The sequence below is a fragment of the Pinus tabuliformis genome, chromosome 6, assembly GCF_031772625.1.
Source record: "Pinus tabuliformis cultivar Carrire ecotype Pingquan chromosome 6, CPIR1, whole genome shotgun sequence".
NCBI classification, from domain to species: Eukaryota; Viridiplantae; Streptophyta; class Pinopsida; order Pinales; family Pinaceae; genus Pinus; species Pinus tabuliformis.
In genome coordinates, this window is record NC_142292.1 from 238,163,030 (window position 1) to 238,174,846 (window position 11,817).

At 33.1% G+C, this 11,817-nt stretch overlaps 1 pseudogene; it reads left to right on the forward strand.

Annotated features, from left to right (window-relative positions):
* The first annotated feature begins 3,585 nt into the window (after window positions 1–3,585).
* On the forward strand, window positions 3,586–4,344 carry LOC149258280 (UDP-glucuronic acid decarboxylase 2 pseudogene; annotated as a pseudogene).
* Window positions 4,345–11,817: the final 7,473 nt, after the last annotated feature.

The window sequence follows — 11,817 nt, forward strand, 5'->3', positions numbered from 1 at the left end:
AAATTCCTCCTTTATCCTTCCTCCTCGATAAGTATGTCTAAATATCACCTCTAATATTAAGAACGAAACATTGAAAATTATCCTTCCTTTTCTTAAAATATTGTCTCTTTATACTTAATATTCCATCAACTCATTTGAGTGATATATTGATTATCCTTCCAACTTAGTTGCATAATATATTAAATTATATTTCCTTCAAGTTTCAACTTCAAATGATGTGTATTGTTATTGAATTGTCCTACTATTGTCTCAATTTTATCACTTGTAACTTCGTCATATAATGCATCAATATCTAATGCCTCTTTCACTTTCACATATTACCTCATCGAGCTTAGCATAACATGTAATTGAATATTGCTTCATATATAATGGCCTTCTTATAATTCCCATGGAAATAAGCTTATTACCTTTTCCAAAGGCAACATTCTTAGGGAAAGGTTGAACAAGTAAACTTTCCATATGAATTTAACTACTCATAAATCAACATTTACCATGAATCCATCCCATAAAGTCACATAATTATCACTAGGTTTCCATTTTCAAATCAAAATTTCTAAATTGTTGGTTTACGTATAGCTTCCATCTTTATTTTACTTTTTGATAAGAGTATGAATACTTAACATAACAAAAGATATTTCTTTGGACAAACTACAACTCTCATATTGATGTTATTTTCCCTTCAACATAATACTTTTGAAATACTTATTTTAGCAATTCTATTAGAATTCCTTCTAAAGTAAATAAATAATATTTTAAGACTACTTAAAGAAATATCCTTATTACTGGTTATTTTTCCATGGTGAAGGAATGTTCCTATACTTTAATATTTGGACTCAACTTAGGTGCTACCCTAAATCAATCCAAACTATTAAATGGGTAATTAAGACAATGCCTAAGTGAAAATGAATTTAAGGCATTTAATTACATCAATATATTTAAGGCTAATGTCAACGCTTGTATTATTTTTTTGTTAATATTTTTTTAAATAATAATAAAATTAAATATTAATATATTTTTAGTGAAATTACATTAATTAAATTAATGCACTAAATAATTACACACCTTTATTATTATAATATACCTAACTTTCAAAATTATTTAATATATTCATTCCACACTAACAGATAATTCATAAATAACATATGGAAGAAAATTTAATATAACCATTCCATATAAAATTTAAAATAAAATTATACATAAAAAAAATTATTTAATATATTCATTCCACACTAATAGATAATTCATAAATAACATATAGAAGAAAATTTAATATAACCGTCCTATATAAAATTTAAAATAAAATTATACATAGGAAGATTTATTATTATTTATGGACTAAATTTATTTTTCACTATATTGTTATAATAATGGATATTACATTATCCCCTTACCATTTAAGTTAATAGAAATTTTAATCAAATTTATTATTTCTATTTTTCTTTACAATATTGCTCACTATTAACAAAAGATTAAAATTTTAATATTTCTATCATTTTCTCACAATATTTCTATACATAAACATAAAAAAATATACTATAAAAAAGTAGTTTTCTCAAAAATTATCAATGCTTTCCTTTCACTCACACTTGATCTATATAAACAATCATTGCGCAGGCGCCAGATCCTAGAAATGTAACCTTATAGATTACATTCATGCCTTGTCAATCCAAATTAATTATCGAATAACATGCTCTTCACAATAAATCTAACTATAAAACCTAGCTGTGGGGAATTTCATCATCACTAGTTGACTAAATACTTTAATAAGATTTATTTGTTAATTTTTCTGATCAAAATTCCAAATTTCAAAGATATCTATCATATCCATTTGACAAAATTATTATTATGGACTAACCGAGAAAATTATTATTATATATTCAATTGTTGAATATATAGTGAGATGTATTGTTTACATTTTTGTAGAGCCTATATATCGTCTAGGTGATATTGTGAATCTCATCATAATTGAAACTCAAATTTCATTAAGGAAAAATATTGAAACGATTTGAATATTTTTTTTATTTCATATCCTAAAACAAAAATGAAACTACTATTGCTCAAAAGGAGGGCACTCAAAAACTAACCGATACAAAATTAATCGACCTATCTTTGGATTCTTTTGTTGGCCAAATTTGACGAGAACCCTGATCGTAGGTAACTATCAGATGTTGAATCCCACCATTTACTCTAAAATCTAACACAATTGAAAGATACTAATAGCTCCAAGAGTCGAGAGACTTGGAAATCAAGGGCTCCTTAGAATTTATTGAGAATTTGGAACAAGCTTTAATCCATCTTTCAAAACCGACACCAAAGTAATTCATCATAGAGATTGGAGTTTGCACTTGTTTACAAAAATGTATGGAAATGGATCTTTCTTTGAGTAGCTTTATGAGTGATGGATTTTCATATATGATCCATTAATGGTAACTCTTAATTGAAAATAATTAATATTATTTTTTATTAATGGAGAAATGGTTACATAAGTTGTAATGTATCTCCTTAGTTTAGGATAGGATTTGTTCCTAGAGTTTAGGAGTTTGTTTGCAACTACTTGATTTCTAGTGATGTACTTAATAATGTAATCATTCATTTGATGAATAGTAGTGTGTACGGAGAGTTCTTTTTGTATGAGTACAGTCTCTAGGTGCAGTAGTCACGTGTGAGCTATATCTCCTTCTTTTTAATTCAAATCTAATTTTTATCTTGGTATCAGAGCACACAGTAGGGATAGCCTTAATTTTTTTTTAGGATGCATCATTGATTACAGAACTGTAGTGGCGCATTTGTAGAATCAGGTGGACTGCAGTAACACCTGGAGCATAGGTCTAAGATGACTGATCATCTGTGAGCGCAAGAAGAGCTAATGCGGGTTTTTAAGGAACAGTCGCGCCACTTGGCACGGTTCTGAGGGTAATAAGCGCACGAGCATGCCAGAAAGTACAATTGGCGCAGAAAATCAAGGATTAATCGCGCCAATTTCATATCGATTTTGTTTCTTGCGCAAACATTTCGCTGTCGAAGGAGTGCCAACCTCTTTCTCTTTGGAAAATCTACAATTTTTGCAGATCGACCTTGCCCAGTGGTGGCGTATTGGAGTTCCTCATCTGTTCGGTGGTAGTAGATCGGACTTGCCCAGTGGTGGCGTATTAGAGTTCCTGATCTGTTCGGTGGCAGCAGATTGGATTTGCCCGGTGGTGGCGTATTGGAGTTCCTGATCTGTTCGGTGGCAGCAGATTGGACTTGCCTGGTGGAGGTGTATTGGAGTTCTTGATCTGTTCGGTGGCAGTAGATCGGACTTGCCCGGTGGTGGCGTATTGGAGTTCTTGATCTGTTCGGTGGCAGCAGATCGGACTTGCAGAGTGGTGGCGTATTTGAGTTCCTGATCTGTTCGGTGGCAGCAGATCGGACTCGCCCGGTGGTGGCGTATTGGAGTTCCTCATCTGTTCGGTGGCAGCAGATCAGACTTGCCTGGTGCTGGCGCATTGGAGTTCCTGATCTGTTTGGTGGTAGCAGATCGGACTTGCTCGGTGGTGGCTCATTGAAGACTGATTCATCAGAGGATCAAAAATTTATCAGTCCAATATGAATAACAGTGATGAGTACTCTCTTAAGCTAGAAAAGACGTGGTCTATTATCAGGCCAGTAGATTATTTGCTTAGGGAGCAACGATTGTTGTTAATTTTGATAGGAATCGCCATCACATCGACTTTCTTTATCCTTCAGCGTGGTTTTTTGGCTTCTAATGTTAATGAAAATGGAAGGTTTGTGCCCAACAAACCTCATCGTGTTGTTTATGAGACGCCTATTTCTCGGTGTGCTCAGTATCATTCGGGTTCGATGGTGAATTCGGGGGCTAAAGTGCTCCTAGGTTTGAAGAGAAAGTCCCTGCGAGTTGTCGTGATGGGTGGAGCTGACAGGCTCATGACAAGAGGCGACAGTGTTATTGTTGTCAACAATTTCTTCACAGGAAGGAAGGAGAATGTTTTGCATCATTTTGGCAATCCGAGGTTTGAACATGATGTTGTGAAACCCTTATTGTTGGAGGTTGATGATGAGGGTAAGAGAACAGCCGAAACTCTGACTATGGGAGCAAATGTTGAGGTTTGGAGTGCTCGAATTTTTAATCCGCGAATGTGCCGTGATGATGGTCGGGTTGTAAATAATTTTGTTGCTCAGGCTTTACGCAAGGAGCTTCTGACAGTCTTTGGAAATGGGAAACAGACACGGAGCTTCGAGTTCGTTTCTGATCAAGTTGAAGGCCTTATGCGACTTATGGAGGGCGAACATGTTGGTCCTTTCAATCTTGGGAATGCTGGGGAATTTACAATGTTAGAACTATAACAGATTGAAAAAGGAAAGGATGACTCTAACAGTGATTGGCACATTCCATTGCTAATGGGAGAAAACAGTAAAGAAGATGAAGAGTAGGAGCAGAAACAAGAGGAAGAAATAACAAGAAATGTAATCAGTAATGCAAGCCCAGAAAAGGCTGAAATAGACATATTTGAGGTAAGTCCCCTACCAAGGAGATCAAGTAGGAATACTCGATTATCTTCTAAATTGAAAGACTATGCATTAATGTCAAAGCTTTTAAACATTGTAGAACCTGCAAATTATGAGGAAGCAAGTAAATCTAATGTATGGAGGGTTTCAATGTATGAGGAAATAGAATCAATAAATAGAAACCATACTTAGGATTTGGTTGAATTGCGTGAAGTTAAAACCCCCATAGGATGCAAATGGCTGTATAAACCAAAAATAAATGCAGATGGGAGTATAGAGAAACCTGAAGCTAGACTGGTAGCAAAGGGTTACTCAGAGAAAGAGGGAATAGATTTCGATGACACCTTTGCTCTTGTAGCCAAATTAAACACCATTAGAATGCTAATTTCCTTAGCAACAAAACACAAATGGCAGCTACACCAGCTAGATGTTAAGTCTGCATTTCTAAATGGTGACTTGAAGAAATAAATTTATTTAGTACAACCTAAAGGTTTTGTGAAAAAGGGGGAGGAACATCTTGTGTGTAAATTGAAAAAGGTACTTTATGGTTTAAAACACGCACTGAGGTCGTGGTGTGAGAAAACTGACTCATTTTTTGTACAGCATGGCTTTCATAGGAGCTTGAATGATCCAAATCTATATACCAAGTTTAATAAACAGAGGCAAATTAGTTTGATTTCTTTGTATGTAGATGATATGATTGCCACAGGGAATGCTAACAATCTAATCAAAGAAATCAGATGTCACAAGTGTATGAGATGGAAAGAATCTGGACAAACCTTTCTTACTCAAGGGAAGTATGCCAGAAGCTTGCTCGAAAGGTTGAGAATGGTTATTCTAGTAGGGTTTTCAGATTTCGATTGGGCAAGTAACTTGGATGATCGAAGATCTATCACACATTACGTATTCAGCATTGGATCCGGGGTCATAGCATGGAGCAGCAAAAATAAGCACACTGTAGCTCTATCTTCATGTGAAGCTGAGTACCAAGCATTGTGTGTAGCCACATGTGAAGCTATCTTGTTGAGAAGACTTCTCAACGATGCAGGAGAAGAGCAGAAAGAATCAACTATTATCAAAACCGACAACGAGAGTACCATCAAGCTTGCATACAATCGAGTCTTTCATAAAAATACTAAGCATATCGACACTCAGTTTCATTTTGTTCGAGAGAAAATACAGTCAAAAGAAATATGTGTGGAATATTGTAAAACTTGTGATAACATCGGTGAATTTTTACTAAGCCTCTTGGGCGTGTAAAGTTTGAATTGTTTAGAGGGATGCTACGAGTTCACGATAATCCTTTCTCCATTAAGGGGGGGAGTTGAAAATAATTAATATTATTTTGTATTAATGGAGAAATGGTTACATAAGTTGTAAAGTATCTCTTTAGTTTAAGATTTGTTCCTAGAGTTTAGGAGTTTGTTTGCAACTACCTCATTTCTAGGTACTTAATAATGTAATCATTCATTTGATGAATAGTAGTGTGTACAGAGAGTTCTCTTTGTATGAGTACAGTCTCCAGTACTCACCTCTGAGGTGTATCTCCTTCTTTTTAATTCAAATCTGATTTTTATCTCTCCTACTGCTTAAATATAATCATCTCATCCTTGTGACTTTCGCCCAATCACCGAAACATACACATAAATCTAACAAAATCATTATATACGAGGAACCCATTAATTTTGGAAACACATAAATTAATCCATAGCTATGGCTCTAACGGAGGAGAAAAAATATTAGAATTAAACCCTTGAATTCTAGTTAACCAATTAGGGAAAAAAATAAAATTTCCAGGCAGATTGAGAATTCACGGAAGATAGCCTCGATGAGGAAAATCAGTCGCTTTTCCATAATTATGAAGAATTGAATCATTCCCATATCCTGATGATGGATTCCATTTGGGATTCGAAACGTTGATACAAAAATCTTAAAACTGTGGATTCGCCGGTCATGAATTCAAATGATAATAATTTATAAAAAAAATCAAGAATTCGATTTTTATTAGTCCGAGAGTTTTCTGTGACACTTGTAGATTGAAGGATTTCTAACTATCAAGTTCTTTTCAATGATCCCACGATTTTCCTCGTTTGTCCATAAGATCATGAAGAATACCTCCGGTTTTTCAATTATGGAGAATCCCTTGGACCACTTTTTTTTTAAATAAACACAAAAATTACAATATATTTATAATATGCATATCTAAATTTATATTAAGATATTTTTAGGGTAATCGTGCAAGTTTGAAAAAAAGAGTTGTGTGAAGTCATATATGTTTGGGGATTTTTTTAAATAATTAAAAATTATAATAGTATATTGAAGATTACACATCACGCATGAAAATAAGAAGGTTCGAGGTTTATGTTTAATAATTTAAATAATTACAGTTTATTTTTTTAATGAAAACGTTAAAAAAACGTGTTCTTTTCTTAAATATTGTTTAATAAAATTTTATCTATTATCACAATAAAGTGGTAAAATTTAATTGATTATTTTTCTCAAAATTTTTAATTAAAGGTCACAAGAGTTGAAACTTTCCTCTCATACCATATGTAACAATCTACAATTTAAATATTCAACTAGTTAGGTCAATTATGCCATTTATAATCAACACACATATATTCAACCAATTATCATAGAAGAATTTCAAGAAATGACAGACAAGCCAACTTACATGTAGTATATTCCTTACTTGAGATTTCAAATTTTAACATTATTTTAATTGCGTTAACCGGAGTAAAGTGTTGGGGACAACTCTTCACTCAACGGTAGGGTGAGCTTCACATAATCTTGCTACATCTAGTGACGCCTTAACCCTCAATCAATGTACTACTGTCACTGAATCCTTTGTCTCAAAACAGTTTATGGATTCATCCTCGTCATCCTCCAATAAAAACACCCAAAAAAATTGAAAAGTGTCTTCATGGACACATTATTTCTTTATTTTAAGTTTTAATTAATTTAATATTTCTCTTAATTTAACTATTTCTTATTTTATTCCTTTTTAACTTTTGTTAACTTTACCTATTCTTACTATTTTATAGTTTACTTATATATATTTATAATTTATGGTTTATTATTTGTTTATTTATATTTTAATATTATATTATTTTATTTATTATTATTATTATTATTATTATTAAGAGGTATTAGATTAATATACATTATTACATTAATAAACATATAATTAAAAATAAACTATTTATAACTATGAAAATGTGAAATATATACATATATGACTATAAATATTAAATAATGATTATCATTTAACTTCTTTTTATTTTTTTATAGTTTACTTTTATATATATTTATTATTTATGGTTTATTATTTATTTATTTATTTATATTTTAATATTATATTATATTATTTATTATTATTATTATTATTACTATTAGGAGGTATTAGATTAATATACATTATTACATTAATAAACATATAATTAAAAATAAAACTATTTATAACTATGAAAATGTGAAATATATACATATATGACTATAAATATTAAATAATGATTATATATATATTGTAAGTTCGGGAGGACTACATCTTTGCTATGTTCAATATATCTTCCCGGGGAATTGAATTAGTGACTTCACATCAATGAATGACTTAAAAGAAAACCCGATCACCATCTATGCAAAACCCACTCGACAATAATTAAATTTATTAAATTCAAAAAAAAATTAGTGTGGTAAGCATATTAAATTAAAAAAAAAAAAATTCAAACATTATAAAACATATATTTATATGAGATTAATTCTTAATTTAGTATGTCTATAAAGTTACATTTAAAATGAGATTTGATGTTAAGAGATTTAATTCCTCTATCATTACTTAGTAAATCTACAATTAAAATAAATTTATACTAATTATATTTTAGGTAGAATTATTTGAGATTAAAGTTCTACTATATTGATCTTAGTCTTAGTAAAGGTTAATATTAAATTTTGCATAAACCTATTTTAGATAATTTCTTTATTTTCGTATTTTAAGAATTTGTCATATACATAAGTTTCTTCTCCCAAAAAACAAATAAATAAATAAATAAATAAAATAAATAAATATTTTATTTTTTTCCCTTTCTAGATTATATTCCTACTTCTAGATTATATATTAAAAGTATTGAAATATACTTTTAGTCTTATTTTATTCCATTCCATAATGCTTCTTGAAATTAAAAGGGACTATATAGTTCCCATACCCTCTATTCATTACAATGTGCCTAAGAAAAACATATGCTAATATATATGCCTTTAGTATTAACGCCTTAAGGATAACCCTCGATAGTTTAACCTTTATTCCATGAAACATTTAGTAGTACACTGGATAGTTTAACCTTTATTCCATGAAACATTTAGTAGTACCGCATGCATGGAATTAGGGAATTATACGTGAATGGTGGATGGGTTGTGTGCTCGAATCAATGGCTCCCCCGTACCCTTGTTCACGTGCTCTTCTAGTTCTTGAGTACGCGCGAGATGGGTGGTGACAATTTTTTGCGTTGATCCAATGGTAGGGATTCATATCCCCAAACCCTAAGCTATGTTATGTATTTTTCCCACCTCATTTGGTTCCTTTCACCGAACAGGTGTGGTTTCAATACTGTAACTTGTCGACTTGACCAACACAGGGATCTGGCCTTTGTAGTTTTCCACACAGGATTTCATGGTGGATATATCTAGTCTTCATCGAAGTGGCCTTATAGTTAGCAGAAGATATGGTAAAGTTTTTTTTGTCTAAAATTTCTCATAGATGTTCATTTACTGTATGGTAATTACAAGTCCCTAGTTTCCTTTGAGAAGTTAATCTCTTCCTAATTTTTTGTCGAGGGAATTCTAGGCTCTAAGGTGTCACCTTCATTTCGGTGCTAAATTTGTTTCATCGCAGGATTTCCAAGTATTGTGAAAATGGCTTCTATAGTTAACTTCATCCTTGTCTTGGTTGGTAATTGACAATAAATTAATGTAAATGTAAATTTGGGTAAATTGTATTAGTTATTGACAAGTTCATTTCATACCGAATCAATAACTCAGGAGGCTCATATAAAACTAATGAATGCCCGAACTATTTTAATGGAGAATCATTTCATTGATTGAATAGAAATTCTAACCCCTTGCCCCGTGGATGTTTCTTTGACACGTTGTCAAGGTTTTACCATGTAAATCCTATGTTTTTGCTAGTATGGTTATATTCAGTTTCATCTTCTTCCTTGTTTTGTAACCTCCGGTAACTATAATTGGTATAAGAGTGAGTTAGAGGTGAATGCTCATGAAGGAAATTCATAAATATGCATGTTAAAGATGACGAGCGAGAAGGAGGTGTCTCGAGTGCTAAGCTGCCAAACCTGTTGCGTGTATCTCCGCCCTGTGCATATGCATGGACGAGAGCTCGGAGAGAGGATAATAGTCATCCATCATTGCAGAGAGGAAGAGCCGACAAGGAGGAGCTGTTGCTGGCCCTATGGCGAGGAGGCTCGGTCAATCTGTTGAGAGTATGCGTGGACCATTACCATTGCTAGTTGTCGAGAAGAATTGGAGTTTGCAGAGCAAGGTCGCTAGTTGAGGAAGCGAGGTGGAGGCCCTGTCCACGTCTTGGAGGAAGTGTTGCTGCCTGTTGCTCGCTGACCTCTGTGTGCTACCAAAGTTGTCAAGGAGGTTGATGCCATTGCATGGAAAATTTTAGGGGCTAATGTTCGCCCAGTGGGCTAATTTTCCATGATTTTTCCACAAAAAAGATTCGCCAATTCCCAATTTTATAAAAGACGATTCGCCCAAATTTTAGAATATAAAATTATTTTACCTTAAAAATCGCCAACATTATATAGAGACTATATATAAAATAATTATAAATTTGAATAATTTTACAAATATATCAATAAACATTTATAATTTGCATATTAGGGATTAGTGAGATTCGCCAATGTTTTAAACTTCAAGAAAATTTTCCATCCTTAAAATTTTGGCATTGTTGGCGTTGTCAAGGACATGTCAAGAAAGCTCCTGTTGCCAAACATTTGTTCGTCCTATCCAGGACCTATCAAGGAAGCTTCTGCCCCTCTGGATAAAGGGACCTGCATGGAAGGTGGAAGTAGTGTAGTGTGCGTGTGAAGGAAGACCTGTGTGGCTGCATTCCACGCATGTGAAGGGAGGGACCTGCATGTTGGCCAAGGAAGCCCTCTATCCCAGTGTGTTGAGCAGAACCACAGTGCTCCTCTTGCGCATGAAGGGACCTGTGTGGAAGTCCTCTGGCCTGAGCTATTGTTGGCCATCTACATACTAAAAACAGGTATTTCTTTCCATTTGAAGGGTTGCGTGGCTACATGTGAAGGGAGGAACCTCTGTGTTGACCAAGGAAGACCTTTGGCCCGGTGTGTCGAGCAAAATGACAGTGTTGCTCCTGTGCATGAAGGGACCTGTGTGGATGTCCTCTGGCCCAAGCTATTGCTAGCCATCTACGTATTGAAAATGGGTATCTTTTTTTCTAGTTGAAGGGTTTTTTTATTTAATATAAGAAAAAGAGGCACATTTTTTTTTCTCGATGAGTTATAGAAAAATATGAATAGGGATTTTTTTTTTTTAAATCTAAGAATTGTAGAAAAGAGTTTTTTTTTTCTTTATAAAAAAAAATCTTAGACTTCTGAAGAGGAAACCATAAACATTTGCTTTTTTAAATAAATCTAGTTAAAAGAAAGATTTATAGGAAAGAAAATGGCCAAGATGTCGAATGCAAAGTTCAAGATGGAGAAATTCACTCGCAAGAGCAACTTTGGTCTATGGAAACTGAAAGTTAGGGATTTTCCAGTGCAACGAGGGTTTCACAAAGCATTAGATGGGCAAATAAGAAACTTGCTAGCATGAAATATTGGGAATGGGAGGACTTAGATGTCCGAGCTCTCAGTACCATTAGATTATGCTTGGCGGATGAAGTTCTCTTCAACATTGTTGAAGAAAGTACAGCTCCAAGCTTATGGGAAAAAATGGGAAAACTATATATGACAAAGTTGTTAACCAATAGAATTTATTTGAAACGACAATTGTACAATCTTCGAATGAAAGAGGGTTCAAAAGTTGCGAAGAATTTAAATGTTTTTAATACACTTATATGCCAATTAGCATGAAGTTAAATTTCAGGAAGCAGACAAAGCTATAACCTTGTTGTGTTCTCTACCCGAGTCATGGGACCACTTCGTAACTTCAATCAGTTTGAGCACCGCTGATTCATTGAAATTTTAATTAGTTGTGGGAGCTCTCTTGTTTGAAGAAGTATGAAGGAAACCCAGTAATGAAACAACAACATCAGAAGCCATGATA